Consider the following 18,057-nt stretch of genomic DNA (forward strand, 5'->3'; position numbering starts at 1 on the left):
CCCTGTTTCTTCTACTATTTGGGTCACAGGGATAGAGTTTAATCCATACAGCTTGGCAGCAAGTGTTTTATTTTAACAGCATTGAATTTTCAACTTGGCACTTCCCACATACAAAAACAAAAGGCAGTACTAAGTATACCTCTCCTAGGAATGATGGCATACAAACACAGGAAACAAATACCAATTGGAATTCCCAAGCTATGAGCATACTTCCTTTCAAGCAATGCTCATTGCAAGCTTAGACTCTCAGAAGTGCTTTAATCGACTTTCTATGGTCCCATTACCTCCCAAAACATTTGTTCAACTTTTTAATTCAGCAAATATCTGTATATGATTGACTTTTGATACCATGTTTAACTCCCTTCCAAGTATCCCTTCCTGATGACATCAGATTTTATTTATAAAGAGCAACAACAAAGTCAGTGTCTTCTTCGGGTGCTGTATATAGAGTGCACGGATGATGACTTTACTGTAGTAGGAACCAGCTTCCACCATGGCATGATCTCTTTGTGCTCTTGATACCAGGTATGTGATAATTCTTTTTTTAGAGACTATAAATATGTATTAATCAATGTTTACCTTCTGTACAAGTAAAATCAAATACTTGTATGATGCATGTCTGAAGCTCTTCAGGTCAGTATAATTATTATCCAAAGTATAATGATGTTCAAATATGTCACTATATTAATGAATTCATGTTGTCCAAACCCTCAGGATCTAATCAGTTCCGTAATGTTCTACCTCTAAGTGCTTTAATTGAGGACCAATTCTACTTCATATTGGGTTCAACTTTCTATGGTCCCATCACCTCCAAAAACATTTGTTCAACTTTATAATTCATCAATTATCTGTATATGTTTGAGTTTTGATATCATGTTTGTCTCTTTACTGCTTCTGTGAAGATTGCAGTGTAGTAGAGAATGGGCCATTAAAGGATTGCATAGTTACTCAATGATGATAATAAGCACCTAAATGAAAAGCAGATGATTTTTATATGCATGGAAACTTGAGCTCCTTGAGGAAGGACCACTTGCAAAGTGGAGGGTAAGTATGTGTTTTCACAGAGTGAATAACATGGAGGTGAGACCAAGAGAACTGAGTAGAAGATAAGGGAGTATTTCAGCTTCCTTGGAAGAGACTGATTACCAATTGGATCACCTGGAAAAATAAAACACTCTCCAACCTGTGTAGTTACATGCACTATACCCTCTGGTTACCTGTCAAACATGCTGGAATGAGCTTTATAAAAGAAATCCTCCATCTGATACCCCAGTATGTAACCCCAATAAGACCCATTGGTTCACTAAGGTAGAATTTGTTGGTTTCTGTACTTCCATAAGTTATCAATTCCCTGTGTGGGTGAGTTCAGTGTGTGTGTGTGTGTGTGTGTGTGTGTATGTGTGTGTGTTGTGTTTTGTCTCCCTGGGAAAATGTGTCACAAAACAAGATTATAACAGAGAACTAGATAAAAGAACACATTGGATAATTTTATTCACCTATTCGGAGGTGTCTTAGTCAGGGTTTCTATTCCTGCACAAACATCATGACCAAGAAGCAGTTGGGGAGGAAAGGGTTTATTCAGCTTACATTTCCACATTGCTGTTCATCACTGAAAGAAGTCAGGACTGGAACTCAAGCAGGTCAGGGAACAGGAGCTGATGCAGAGGCCATAGAGAGATGTTCTTTACTGGCTTGCTTCCCCTGGCTTGCTCAGTCTGCTCTCTTATAGAACCGAGACTACCAGCCCAGAGATGGTCCCACCCACAAGGGGCCTTTTCCCCTTGATCACTAATTGAGAAAATGCCTTACAGTTGGATCTCATGGAGGCATTTCCTCAAATAAATGTCCTTTGTCTGTGATAACTCCAGCTGTGTCAAGTTGACACAAAACTAGCCAGTACAGAGGTAAGGGAAATAACATTGAAACTAAAAGGTTTTACTGCTTGGATGAAATAATCCCTATATTTTCAACAGCTTAAAGTTTCAAGATGAGATTATATAAATCTCGGACTTACATGCTACACTTAATCCCTACATCTCCAAGATGAAGATACTATAATCATCCCCATGGGAGAAAAGGGCAAAATTTAGGTAGAGCCAGTTAAATAGTCATGTTCATCAAAGACATAGCTGAATTGTGACAGTGACTTGTTGATTTTCTGGAGTATATGTAGATTGACACTAGTAATGATTACTAACATATGTTGTGCATGTAAGAAGATCAGATACTCCTCTGAAGTATCTTAGGGCTTCTATGCACAGTAATAAGTACAAGTTTCATTATTTTATATATGGATCTTGCAAAGAAGAAAACCAAGACTAATGTTACATGGTCACAAAGGTGACTTGGGACAACCTCATGCAAGTGATGCTGGCATCTGCCTCTGCTTTTCTTTGTTTTGATTAGCTATTTATTACAAGCATGCACAACCACTTTGTTTTAAATGTACTTCTCTTTCTCCTTTACCTAACCCTCCCCAGATCCATTTTCACTCCTAGCTTCAGTTCTATTTCTTTCCTCCATTTACTCAAATTGTGAGTGTGCACTAATCCACTGTAGTGTGGTTTCTCAGAGCAAGTGCCTGCTTTAGGATAAGTACTCTGTTCACCCCCATCATTGCTATCAACATCATCACTACTATCACCACCAATCTCACTATGACCACCACCACTACCATTATCATTATCATTACCATTACCATCAACACCACCAACACTACACCACTGTTATCACTGCACCACCACTACCTACAGTCAACACCATTGTCATAATTTACATAATTCTTCTGTGTGTGTATGTGTGTGTGTGTGTGTGTGTGTGTGTGTGAGAGAGAGAGAGAGAGAGAGAGAGAGGATGTACAAAAAAGTTTCAAGATGAATGCTCAAAAACCAGAGTATCTTTGTTTATCACATTTTCCCATGAAACAAGAAAAGAAAAATGTGTTCATGTGCTCCAACAGCCAGATAATTTGGCATGTCTTATGAGCTAATGTTTAGCATCTTTAATATGTTGCCTGAGAATCTAGACTAAAATCAAACAAAAATTTAAAACATGCATTTGATTTACCCAAAATTCTCTGTAAGTTTATAAATATCTGGAGTTACATAATAGAATGCAATAATAGTCCAACATACTTTTTCTAACAATTGCATACTGTATTATGGACCACATACAAAGTTACAGAATATGAAGTATGTATTAAACTTATGTTCATGAAAATTGTCAATTTTCTATTCTAATTCTGAAAGGCAGTGTGTGACCATCCTGTGATTAACTTTTTTTCATCTTCAAATAATAGATCAAAATGAAACAATTATCTTATGGGTGAGATTCAAGGACAGATGTACCATACCGAGATGAGGTTATACAGACTCACAGAGGGAAAATCTAGTTAAAAACAAAGAACTATAAATAAGAGAAGTCCATGTCACACCATATAAAACATGAACCTAAAAATCTTTGTTAGCTACTTGTATAACAAACAAAAACAATCAACATAGTTTTGGAAGCTTCTTTTATCCTCAGAATGCTGTGGCATAGATAGTGTCTTCTACAATTTTATTCAGTAGTAGTATAAAACTCTCAGAAGACTGTTCATACTTGATAATTATCACAGTTATTGTAATACATGAGGCCAAATAGTATTGATGGAAGGTACAATTTACAAATAACAACACATAGCATGCATTCATTTATAAACCAGTTTTAAGGTAAATAAGACCATAATTGTCAAAGTAATGATATCTACTACTGAGGTTTGTAGTAAAACAAGAGTTAGAAGTTTAAATCATGGAAAAATAGAGAAGACCAACTTCTACTCAAATTTGTTGACTCATATACTACACACTTTAATTTTTTTCTGAAGATGTACTGTATCTTCTGTGAAAAGAAGTGGACACAACTAGACAAGGTTGCATATGACCATCAAACTGTGCTGTGTTCTAAGCCTGATAGTGAAATGTACTTAAAGCCCAGGGTCACAGAAGTCACATACCCAAAGAAAGAACTTACTGTTTTATTAATTGGTCATATTTTCAAAATGCCTGCTAAATATGTGTTTATAGCCATGGGTTTGTGCTTCTTCCATCCCCTCTCAGGGAAACTTCTTATTATACCATTGGTGATCAATATAGACATTCTTGTTCAGTGTGCTGAGAATAACTTACTGGGAGTACTCAATCATGAATTTGATGTCTATACACTCCCCCAAGGCTCAAGAAAGATGGGAAGGAGTTGTGTGAAAAGTCATTTAGGTATGATATGCCAGTTGAGCATATGAACTTCCAGCATCAGTGATTATTTAGAGAAGACTATATATGACCTATGTTATAGTCCCTCAACAGAGGAATGGATACAAATAAATGTGGTACATTTACACAATGGAGTGCAGTGCAGCTATTAAAAACAATGACTTCATAAAATTCTTAGGCAAGTGGATGGAACTAGAAAATATCATCCTGAGTGATAAACCAATCACAAAATTCCCACACATGGTATGCACTCACTGATAAGTTGATATTAGCCCAAGAGCTTGGAATACCTAAAATACAATTCATAGACCACATGAAGCTCAAGAAGAAGGAAGACCAAAATGTTGATGCTTCAGTCCATCTTAGAAGGGGGAACAAAATACTCACAGGAGGAAATATGAAGACAAAGTATGGAGCAGAGCCTAAAGGAAAGGCCATCCAGAGACTGCCCCACCTGGATATCCATCCCATATACAGTCACCAAACCCAGACACTATTGCAAATGCCAAGAAGTGCTTGCTAACAGGAGCCTGATATAATTGTCTCCTGAGAAACTCTGCCAGAACCTGAAAAATACAGAGGCAGATGCTCTCAGACAACCATTGGACTGAGCATGGGGTCCTCAATTGAAGAGTTAGAGAAAGGGCTGATGGAGCTGAAGGGGTGTGCAGCCCCATAGGAGAAACAACAATATCAACCAAACAAACATCCTAGGGCTCCCAGGGACTAAATCACCAACCAAAGAGTACACATGGAGAGACCCATGGCTCTAGCCGAATATGTAGCAGAGGATGGCCTGGTTGGGCATCAATGGGAGGAGAGTCCCTTGGTGCTGTAAAGGCTTGATGTCCCACTGTAGGGGAATGCCAGGGCAGGGAGGCTGTACGGGGTGAGTGGGTGGGGGGAGCACCCTCATAGAAGCAGATGGGATAGGGAGTTTCCTGAGGGGAAACCTGCAAAGGAGATAACATTTGAAATGTAAATAAATAAAATATCCATAAAAAAAGATTAAGGAAGTGAAAGATTCCAACATAGGGATATGATGAGCCCCTAAGGTCCAGTCTGCAGCTGAAGAGCTAGTGGCAGTTGATGGTTAATCAAGAACTATCAACTGCTATGAGTTTTATAGCCCAGTGGTTTAACACATACCCATTTGCCTTTGGAAAAATAGTTGGGCTCAGTGCATTAAAATAAATAGGTAAATAATATGGAAGGAGAATATAAGTTTGGGAAGGAGATCCTGTTAGTAGTTGAGGGGGTAAAGAAAGGATGGACATGATCAAGATACATCTTACACATCTATCTAATTTTCAAGGAATTAATCAAAGTAAACCTAAATTGCTGTGCAGCCTGGTGTATATGCCTGTAATCATAGTTACACACTAGGCTAAATAGAAAATCCTCCAACTCATGGCAACTTGAGATAAAAGAAAAAAAAATAAAAATAAAAGGAGTCTGTTTCAAAAGAAAAAAATTCTTACTAAATAAAGATAGGTTTATTGATAGTAAAAATATTATGATAAATAAATTACTTAAGTGGATTTACATGACACTTGTTTTCCATGCTGTCATAAATCACTAGTACTCTATTAAAACTTAAAGCAGAAGGTGCTTGAATTTAGGCTATGTACCAATGTGATGTAGAGTTTAAATATCAGTAAACATAGCAAACTAGATCTGACCTCTTCCAAAGCAATTGGTAAATAAAATGAATATTTTCATGTTTTAATTGAAATATTTATCAAAATTGTTGAATAATAATGATTGTTCAAATCCCTATTTTAATCTACATTTTATTTTTATGCTTTCTTCCTTTCCTAATTAACTTTTAATACATTTTAATTAAAATAGAATGCTGTCATTTCCCCTCTTGTCTCCAGCCATTCCCATGTCCCCTCCCTCTAAACCCCCCATGCCTCAAACACTCAAATTGTTATCAAAATAGCTTTCTTGTATTATTATTATTATACATTAATATGCATTTGAAAATTGATATTACGTATCCTAATAGAACATGTGAGCATCTTTATAGAGACAGAGTTAGCTCTCGACTTAGATGCAGAAAGTTACTAAAGGGAGAAAGTATACTAGATGTTTCTTACATGAAGCACATACATTAAACATTTTAGGAAGCCTATATTCATTGTAGTGACATTGTACCACTAAATATCCATTACATGCATGGACTTAAAAAGATTTGTAAATCCAAGCATGGAAAAGAACTGAGAATGTTTTAAAACTTGTGGCTTATTTTTTTTTGAGACAGTGTAAGAAGCCATAGACCATTAAAATTGTTGTTGATAAAAATTCATCTATTCCTATTATTAGTTTCCTCAATAATAAGTTGCATACTATGAAATTTATTAGCATTCGATATTCACACTTTTCCAGAAAAACAAGTAACCACAATGTAAGTTTGATATGCCCATTGCTTTAAAATTCATTAAAAGTGATTGTATGGGTTGACACTGTATAGTACACAATAGGATATGCCATGTCTTTCGTAAGAGCCAAGCCATTCCTTTTCCACTCAGGCATCCTCATCTCCTGAACTCTAGCCCATATAATGAAGACTTCTCCAATTCTGTAGACCTTCCTCACATGCAGCTGCACCCTTCCCTCTGTGCCATCTAAACCCAGGGACTAAAGGGGACAGGAGTTCTCTCCCTTTTGCTTCCTTTTGCATCACCTTCAAGCAGTCTGCTAAGTCCTCACTTTAGTCTTTGACTACCTAGGTCTGAGTTAGATCCCAGGCATTAGCTTTTCTAGCATGTTCCCAAGGGAAACTTAGGTTGTTATTCCCTACACACACACACACACACACACACACACACACACACACACACAAACACACACTTGAAGCATAACTGAATTAAAACCATGTTTGCATTGAGCTTACTCCAATTCCAGGGACACAGTGTTTGAAATTGCATCGGCAAGGATGAAGTATTGCTCAATATTAAGCCTCTGGATTCTATTGAATCTGTTGTTCAAGCTATGTAAAGAATGTCTTATTAGCCAGCGTTTTTATTAGACTCTAGATTCTGTAGCTTACTGACTGCTTTCCTCAGCTCCCAGCCCTCCCCACTAACAAGCTGACCTGCAACTAAAATTCTTCACTCTATGAAAAGAGTTTTAATATTGTTTAGAAATACCGCTGTGAAGCATTATTGCAAAGGTTTAAGCTCTCTATCCAAAAATAGACTACTCACGGGGTCCTCCAATTAATTGTTGCTGTTATCTTTTGCCATATTATCCTTCCTTTTTCTCTGTGTACATGAAATTAGCTTTGTGCACCATCACTTAGAGAGCTTTGAGACTTAAAATTAAAAGCCAATAAAGAGGGAGCAGGTACTCACCTGTCTTTTCTGGTGAATTTATAAAGCAATATATAACCCATTCCCAGGTAAATGAAAGGCAGAAATGCATACTTTGGAGAGTTGCTGCAAGGACAGCAAGAAAAGACAGAAGACCATATTCGAATGGGTCACTATGGGATTCATTAGTGGCCACAGAGTCATAGGAAAGGGACAGAAATAAAACTGGGCAAAGTCAATTCTGTATAAAAACTAGACAGGGGCAGAATAACCTAACAAATAAAATGAACTCTAACTCCCAAACTAAAGACTTCTATTTGTAAATACAAGTAAAAATACAGTAAGAATTTAGAAGAGACACTTTCCTTCAGTGACTTCTCTAGATTTCTAGGAATTAAAAATAAGTTACATTTGGAAATTTAACAAACATAAGCTATATCCCCATCTCCTTGATGAAATGACATTTTATTCTTATTTAAGTCACGAAAAGGAAGGTATACTTACTTGGGGAATGCTTATAATTAAATTTACAGCAACAGTTTTGATTCTCTACTCAAAAATTGCACCCAATAATATGTAAAGTTGCACAACATATTAAACAATATCGTGAGTCTCTTACCTACTTTCCCTGCCCATCAAGCTGGCTTAGAGATAGAAGTAAACAGATAGGTGGAATGGTTGTGAGTGTGAAGGGAAAACCAACAGAGCAGTAATTAAGATGTTTCTTTAGGGTATTGTATATGCTATGGATTGAATGAGAATGACTACTTGGTCCCCAGTTACTAGAACTGTAGAGGAAGGATTAGGGGCTGTGGTCTTTTGGGAGAAGGCATGGTACTAAGGGTGGGTTCTGAGGTTTCAAAAGATTCATTCAATTCCCAGTGTGCTCTCTTTCTACCTCCTGTTTGCAAATCCAAATGTGAACTCTCAGCTATTCCTGCAGTCATAGTTTTGTTGTGGGATAATGAACTTTAACCCTTTAGAACCATATGAACAAATAAAGCTGCATTTTAGAAGTTGTCTGGGTCAATCTGTTTTATCATAAAAATAGAAAACTAACTAAGATATGACCTATAATTCTAGGATAATTTGGAATTATATTGCCTTATATATATATTTTTTCCTTTTTAATCTAGTGTATTTGACGAAGAACAGACTCACTTCCTTTGACCTTCAAGTTAATCTCGAAATTCATATTCACTTAAAAACATAGCATTTCACCAGTAATTGTCATATGCAATTTACTCTCCCCAAACGATCAAGGTAAGCCAAAAAAGAAAGGGGGGGCATAGAAATGGTCACACATGTACAAAGCTGTCCAGCATCACTAATAATCATGGAAATGCAAATAAGAAACACTATGGGCTACTGCCTCATACCTGTGGGTACACTTAGTATTTTGAAGTTAAATATTTTCAAGCATGTGGGGAAGGCTAAAATATGAATATCATCTGTGAGGTTGTAAGCTGATATACCTCTTATGGAAAATAATCTCTATTTCTCTCTGAAAGCAAAAATTAAAATACTACATGATCTGGCAAACCCAATTATAGCAACATAGTCAAAAGACTTAAACTCAGTGTTTCCAGATGGCTGCACTTCCTGTTCACAGAGACAAGATTTAAAATAGCTAAGATATGCAAACAACATAAGCATTCATAGACTGACAAAGAAAATAATGGGAGATGTGGTATGTATTCATGCATGTATACACATGTGTACATGCACATACAAATATTTTTGACCTGCAAAAGAAAGAAAAATTTCCTGCTGCAACACATAAATAAACAAGGGTATGCAACTATGCTATGTAACATATACCAGATACATTTTATAAGTTGGATGATCTCATACATGAAGCCTAAAGAACTCAAGTTCATAAAAACAAAGAATTGGTTGACCGAGACCGAGATTTTGTTCAATGTGTTTTCTAGCTATAATAAAGACAATTGGAGTTATATGAGTATTCCTTGCATATAAAGTAAGAAAGAGAAAATCAATGTAATGCAGAAATAAAAATACATTATTGAAAGTATGTTGGCTATTTTACCAGGATAAAAGTAAGGCGTATGACAGTCTTCAAAGTTTGACATTTAATAATCATAATTTTCAAAATTAAAAGTGCTGCTGCCTAATCATGCATTTTAGGTTGGACATAAATTAAAATTCAGGGCATCCGGTCATTTATGGACCTGCGTAAGGCGCCATGTCCCTATACCGGTGAAAGAGTATAATCGTTCTGTATCCCACAAACCCAGAAGTACAGTGTGGTCCAGAGCCAAGACAACCAATGGTTTTTTATGAGAATTGTGAAGAATGTCTTTCCTGCATATGGGTCTTCGATTAGCCAATCAACAATATAGGAATTGTCTTAGTTAGGGTTTTACTGCTGTGAACAGATACCATGACCAAGGCAAGTCTTAAAAAATCAACATTTAATTGGGGCTGGCTTACAGGTTCAGAGGTTAAGTCCATTATCATCAAGGTGGGAGCATGGCAGTATCCATTCAGGCATGGAGCAGGCAGAGATGACAGTTCTACATCTTCATCCAAAGGCTGCTAGTGGAAGACTGACTTCCAGGCAACCAGGGTGAGGATCTTAAGCCCACACCCACAGTGACACACCTATTCCAACAAGGCCACACCTCCAAATGGTGCCACTCCCTGGCCCAAGAATATAAAAGTGATCACAGGAATGCCTAAAATAAAAAGCATAAAAACGTTCAGACTTCAGCATAGGCAAAGTGCCTCCCTTGCATTTTCCCTATCTGTTGCCCGAGCTCCCCACTACCTTATCTCCTACCTTCTTTCTTTCAGTTCCATGAACAACTCTGGCCACTCTGTGAGCTGTAAATAATGCATTCCCCTTTCCTTTATGATTTGTTTTTCTTGTTGTACTTTTTGCCTGGCCTATACAATCAGACCCAAGTTGTAGTCAGGACTTTCTCAGAAAATGGTTGTTCTAGTTGTGTCCAGTCTTAGAAAACCTCTAAGTCCAAATTATAAACTAGAACAATTGAATCATGACAGTAGTGCTTATAAGTTATATTATGTTAGTTGTCAAAAGTAGAAGGAGTACTGTTTGTGAATTGAATTCCCCAAGTTTCTTCTGATTGATGATTGTACATCTTGTATAGAGCCTCTGTTTTCAGACTTAACCAAGAACTATATTTCTCTGGAGGGTTTGAAGAAACAGGTCTCTGGATTCTGCTACCAGCTGTAAACCTGTGCTGAATTTTTAACAAGTTCCTAGGTGGTGGTGCTGAAATTGTTCACTTGGAGCATACACTGAATACCACTGAAATAATGGATAATGGTTTCCAGTAGTGCAATAAACTAGAAAGAAATAGGTATTTAATTCTATAAAAGTATGTTCTGCCCATGCTGTTTGCATACATAACAGTGTGTGTGTGTGTGTGTGTGTGTGTGTGTGTGTGTATGATTTATATCTCTTGACAGTAAGACAGTCAATAAGTAAATATGTAATGTTAGGATATATAGTTTACTATGACTGCTGTATACCCTATAAAATGAAAACTAAGTACAGGCTACTAAGATTTTAGTAAAGTGGAGACAGCAATGCAAACAACAATTCCCAGGAAGCAGATTTATCTATGAAGACTAATGGACTTGTTAAATATAGTGGTGTGGAAAAGTTGTGGCAGGCCCAGCCACTAGAGCCAATTCTCTGATATACCTACCACTCTATTCTAAACTTGTCACAATTTATGGCTTTCTTTTGTAGAACTGTAAAACTTCATGAAACACGTCTCACTTTGAAACATCAGTTGGGGTAAAGTCAATCTGTGTTTCCAGGCAATTGTGACTCAAAGATACAGCATTCCAAATTTATCCAATAAACGAATTGATAGACACAGTAATTTTGAAAGTAAGTGAATTATGCAGAGACAGAATAAACCTTTCCCCTGGTGGTAATGTTGTACATACCTGTGTAGAATTATGCTTTTAAGAGTTTAAAAGGACCAGACAAGCCTGCACAGGACTGGCCTAGGCCTTCTGCATACACTTTATAATCATGAAGCTTGGTCTTCCTTTGGGATTCCCAACAGTGAGAACAGAGCTATTTCTGACACTTTCCCCAGCTCTTGGCACCCTTTTCCTTATACTGGGTTGCCTCGTGTTTAGTCTTACTGTACCTTCATATATCATGTTTTGCTGAGATCCATAGGAGGTCTGCCCTTTTCTGAATAGAAACAAAAGAGGAGCAAATGTGGAGGTGTGGTTAGAAGTAAGACAGAGAGGAGAAGAGGAACTAGAAACTTCTGTCAGCATGTAAACTTTTTCTTATTGTTTTTTTTTTTAATTTTTTTTTTTTATTTTTTGGGAGGTGTTTATTTTTTAAAATTTGTTATTATTATTATTATTATTATTATTATTATTGTATTTCAAGACAGAGTTTCTCTGTATAGCCTTGGCTGTCCTGGAACTCAGTCATGAAACTCATACTGCCTCTGGTCTAGGATAATAGGCCTGTGCCACCAATGCCTGGATGGAGGTAGAAATTAATAATAATTTTCTTTAAAGAGTTTAAAAAGAAGGAATAGTATTTTACTCTATTTAAAACATAAGATAATTTAATAATACAAAGAAATTGTATAGTTGATGTGGTGATTTTAATCTGCATGATCCAGAGAGTGGCACTATTAGGGTGTGTGGCATTCTTAGAATAAGTGTGACCTTGTTGGAGGAAATGTATCACTTTGGGGTAGGTTTTGAGACTCTCCTCTTAGTTGCCCATTAGAAATTCTTCTGGCAACTTTAAGATAATTATATAGAACCCTCAGCTCCTCCCAGGCCATGTCTTCCTGGACTCTGCCATGGTCCTGACTTGATAATAAAGGACTGAACCTCTGAACCTATAAGCCAGCCCTGATTAAATGTCATCCCTTTTAAGAGTTGCCTTGGTCATGGAGTCTCTTCTCAGCTATGGAAACCCTAACTAAGACAAAAGTTTTGCACCAGGCACTGGGGTATTGATGTCATAGGCCTGACCATGTTTTTGTTTGTAGGAATGTAGATTTGGGGACTTTGGATTTAGAAAGTAGTAAAGTGCTTTAAATGGAGCTTAATGGGCCATCCTAGTAGGGATACGGAAGACACTGATACTGAGGGTGATTTGAACTCTGGAGATCATTCTTATGATGTTTGGGTGAAGAATGTTGCTGTTTTTTGCTTTTGTGCAAAGAGTCTGCCTGAGGCTAAGATAAAAAGATTTAGATTAATTTCTTTGACAAAGGAAGTCACAAATAGCCTGGTATAAATTCTCTTGATGGTTACTAAAGTTTGTTCTTATGAAGAGCATTTTGATGAAAACCATCAAGCATAGAAAAAAAATGTAAAATGAATTATTCAAGAAACAAATGAAGTTCAAGTATTAAAAGGACACCAGGAGTAAAAATGGAGCTGAACAGTGTTCGAGGAGATAACAGATTAAGGGAGTGGGAAGCGAAGGGCAAGATTCCACCCAGATAAATTTATCTTTTAAATTTTCTAGTTGACAAAGAAATAGTTGTGTCCTGATAGGTGATATTATCTTTTTATTGTTTTCATTTGGACTTTTAACCTGGAATGAACAACAATCCAGAAAAGGAGAACAGAGTCTTTTGATTTGGACCTTGAGGAATACTAGTGGGCAGGAAAGCTTAGGTACAGGTATGATGGAACATGCCAGGAGACAGAGGCAAGTAGATGCCTGAATTCAAGACCAGATTTGTACAGAGCAAGTTCCAGGCAAAGAAAAGCTTAAGTCCAAATGTGGTGGTATACACCTTTAATCCCAGCACTCAGGAGACAAAGCCATGCAGATCTCTTAAGTACAAAGTCAATCTACAGACCAAGTTCCAGGACAGCCAAACTTAGGCAGTGAAGGAGCTGGAAAACAGAAAGCTGATGATAATGTGAGAGAACAAGGGGGGAGTGTTGTAAATCCAGCAAGCAGTAGAACTCTACAGCTTCAGCCATGTGGCTCTGGCTTTAGATTAATGATAGAAGGGACTACTGGGAAAATTGATGCTGGCTATCTAAAACTAAGAAATTTGTGCTGATTAAGAACATACCAGCATCACTGTGGAAGTGATGATCTGGGAAGTGCTTTCTGACAGCACAAAGAAGCCATGCTCCAGAGATAGCCAAAGTTGTACCTCATGCTCCAGCTGTACTTGGTAATGTGAAAGATTCACCCAGGTGGTTGGTTTTGAAGGCATGAAGGGGTTATAAAGAGCAGCTGAGGCTTGGCACTGTGAGAGGCCAGGGGAGGTCATTGAAGAAGGTACAGCTGCAGTGGCAGTTGATGTCCCAGGACTGAAGAATTTGAGACTTGGCACCCTAAAGGGAACAAGTGTCTATTGGTGAAGCCTAGTTGCAGCAGAATACATGAATGTATTATAAATGCCAGTACCATGGGATGACAACCAAGAATAGCAGCAGTGGAGTGGAGTCAATGAGAGCCTAGAGTGCTACAGAGGGCAGAGCTGGAGAAATGACCCAAGTCCTTTGGAGAAGCCCAGAAAAATGTGTGTGAGACCCGCCATTGGAACAAGAAGTCGTGAAGTTGACATTCTCTTGGATTCCCCAAGATTTTAGAGATGCCAGAGCCTTGGATATATCCTGAGAAAAGCTGCTAAAAGATTGTAGAACCAGCCTAAGAGAAAGGATATGTTTGCAGTCACCAAAGACAAAAGAAGCTGGAGATCTGAAGAGTGCTTTGACATCAGAGATGGAGAGGAGTTTTGAGTTTGCCCAACTGGTTCGTGGTCCAGTATTTATCCACTATGACCTTTTTTGAGTGGTAATGTATATCCTGTGATGTTGGAGGTATGTGATCTTTTTGTTTTTATTTTGATTTTATGAGTGATTGCAGTTACATGATTGGACGAATCTCAGAAACTTGGACTTTTAAGATTGTTGAGACTACTATAGACTATGGGACATTTGAAGTTAGACAAAACATATTTTTTATTATGCTGTAGCTAGGTATAGTCCCCATAGAGTAAAAAATTTGAACAAGTCTATGGATGCCAGTGAGTGGGACATGATGGTTTGAATATGTTTGGCCCAGGGACTATTAGGAAGCTTGGCCTCTTGGGAGTATGTGCCATTTTATTGGAAGAAGTGTGTCACTTTGCAAGGGGGACTTTGACACCCTCCTCCTAGATGCCCATGAGACAATCTTCTGGTGGCCTTCAGATTACAATGGAAAACTTTCAAATCCTCCCTCACCATGCCTGCTTGGACTCCATCATGCTCCTGCCTTGGTGATAATACACTGAGCCTCTGAACCTGTAAGCCAACTCTAATTAAATTTTAACCTTTAGAATGGTTGTCTTTGTCATGGTGTCTCTTCACAGCTGTGGAATCCCAAACTCAAACAGTTGAAACTTGGAAATTGAAACATTACTGGTACTTAAAATTCTCAATTTTATCTTCTTGCTGTGTTTAAGTATGTTCGGAGAGACCCTGCAGGCTGAATACCTTCTTCACACAACAGAAGCTTATAACACTGAGTTTTGCTTAAACAGCTGTTCTGCTCAAGAGCAACTTCAATCACCTCTTGTCACCTTTATTGGTTTGCTTGGTATTTCTTCTCTTAGATTTTATTTTTGTTCTCCTAAAAAGATATAAACTCTACAAGTACTATAAAGTAACTTTTCTAGTATATTTTACTAAAGCAAAGGAAGGTGGTACTTATAGCCACAATGATCTGCTGCCATGGAAAACTAAGATCATGTTAATATAGCAAATACCCAAAACAGAGCTATTCTACTCTAAAGGCAATTGATTTTAAGACCAGGTCATGAATATTTGTGTTTATGATACAAAATTCACTGCTTGCATCTCTACTTTTATGACCTTTACACAGCTCATAGATCAGCTGCTTCCAGGTATGTAAAATCCCTACTGTGAAACTGCTCTTTCAGTAGTGTTTTAATGCCTACAGACACCAGAGGGGGGGACTGTTTTCTGTACTTACATACAAAATTGAGATGAAAGTTGGAAAGCAAAGGCAACATAAAATTCATGTGTTTACTCTGAGTTGTGTGACTGATTGGGAGCCATAGTGTAATATACATTTATCACACAAGGAGCTGGGGAGCTAAGTATAGCATGATGCTTTGTGCTGCTCCCAGTCACTGGATAAATTCCTTCGGTTAGACACTATAAGAAGCAACAACCATAATAGAGGGTTTAAAGTCCCAGTACAGTGGATATTATTTTCTGTGACAGATTCTACTTAAAGGAATAAATAGCCAAATATCCAAAATAAATATGAATCTCCAACAGAAAGAAAAGGAGAAAAAAACCTGAAGTTCTAAAGGTTCCTATTCTCCACAGATGTAGAAACAGGATGCATAGGAGAATAGCAATCCTGAGAATGAAAAGGAGAAAATATTCTTACTTTAGAGGTTTGGAAAAGCTGTGGAATAGGTTACAAGATTCCAGTGACAAACATAATAATAATTACAGTACAGACTCAACCCTGTGGCAAATTTATGACAAAGATCACCTTTAATTATATATCAAGACATGATAGGATTAGATCTGTGGGAGCCATCTTCGTTCTGGGATCACGCCAAGACTAATCTGCACAGTTGAGAGTGTGGACTACAGAAGCTAACAAATTCTGGGACAGGCAGGAGCCTCAGAGCTTCTAAGGCAGGCCCCATTTCAGGATCCAGACATCCGGGCAGCTTCCATGCCAGAGGAGAGGTGTCCATTCTGCCCGAGAGGGCTTTGATGGAGCATCTGTGGGAGCCATCTTGATTCCCAGATCCTGCCAAGACTAGTCTGCACAGGTGAGAGTGTGAACAACAGAAGCTAACAAATTCTGGGACAGGCCCTGTTTCATGCCTTCATCTTCTGCCAGGAGGCAAGACCTAACAACAGATATCTGTGAACCTTCTCTGCAAGAGGAGAGCTTGCCTGCAAAGAGTGCTCTAACCACTGAAACTCAGGAGAGAGTTAGTCTCCCAGGTCTGCTGATAGAGGCTAACAGAATCACAAAAGGGACAAGCTCTAACCAGAGACAACTATAACAATGGACTCCAGAGATTACCAGATGGCGAAAGGCAGACATAAGAATCTTACTAACAGAAACCAAGACCACTCACCATCATCAGAATCCAGCACTCCCACCTCAGCAAGTCCTGGGTACTCCAACACACCCAAAAAGCTAGACCAGGATTTAAAGGCATATCTCATGATGATCGTAGAGGACATCAAGAAGGACTTTAATAACTCACTTAAAGAAATATAAGAGAACACTGCTAAAGAGTTACAAGTCCTTAAAGAAAAACAGGAAAACGCATCCAAACAGGTGATGGAAATGAACAAAACCATACTAGACCTAAAAAGGGAAGTAGACACAATAAAGAAAACCCAAAGTGAGGCATTGCTGGAGATAGAAAACCTAGGAAAGAAATCTGGAACCATAGATGCAAGCATCAGCAACAGAATACAAGAGATGGAAAAGAGAATCTCAGATGCAGAAGATTCCATAGAGAACATCAGCACAACAATCAAAGAAAATGCAAAATGCAAAAAGATCCTAATGCAAAACATCCAGGAAATCCAGGACACAATGAGAAGACCAAACCTACGGATAATAGGAGTAGATGAGGATGAAGATTTTCAACTTAAAGGGCCAGCAAATATCTTAAAAAAATAATAGAAGAAAATTTCCTAAACCTAAAGAAAGAGATGCCCATGAACATACAAAAAGCCTACAGAACTCCAAATAGACTGGACCAGAAAAGAAATTCCTCCCTAACATAATAATCTAAATGCACTAAATAAATGCACACAACAAATGCACTAAATAAAGATAGACTATTAAAAGCAGTAAGGGAAAAAGGTCAAGTAACATATAATGGCAGGCCTATAAGAAATTACATCAGACTTTTCACCAGAGACTATGAAAGCCAGAAGATTCCAGACAGATGTTATACAGACAGTAAGAGAACACAAATGCCAGCCCAGGCTACTATACTGAGCCAAACTCTCAATTATCATAGATGGAGAAACCTAAGTATTCCACGACAAAACCAAATTATCTTTCCACGAATCCAGCCCTTCAAAGGATAATAACAGAAAAAAAAAATACAAGGATGGAAACCACGCCGTAGAAAAAGCAAGAAAGTAATTCTTCAACGAACCCAAGAAAAGACAGCCACAAGAACAGAATGTTAACTTTAACAACAAAAAATAATAGGAAGCAACAATTACTTTTCCTGAATATCTCTTATTATCAGTGGACTCAACTCCCCAATAAAAGAACATAGACTAACAGACTGGCTACACAAACAGGACCCGACATTTTGCTGCTTACAGGAAACCCATCTCAGGGAAAAAGACAGTCCCTACCTCAGAATGAAAGGTTGGGCAACAATTTTCCAAGCAAATGGAATGAAAAAGCAAGATGGAGTAGCCATTCTAATATCGAATAAAATCGACTTCCATTCCAAAGTCCAGGA

This window comes from Mus caroli, unplaced genomic scaffold (genome assembly GCF_978045245.1).
Source record: "Mus caroli unplaced genomic scaffold, Mus_caroli_1 scaffold_9, whole genome shotgun sequence".
NCBI classification, from domain to species: Eukaryota; Metazoa; Chordata; class Mammalia; order Rodentia; family Muridae; genus Mus; species Mus caroli.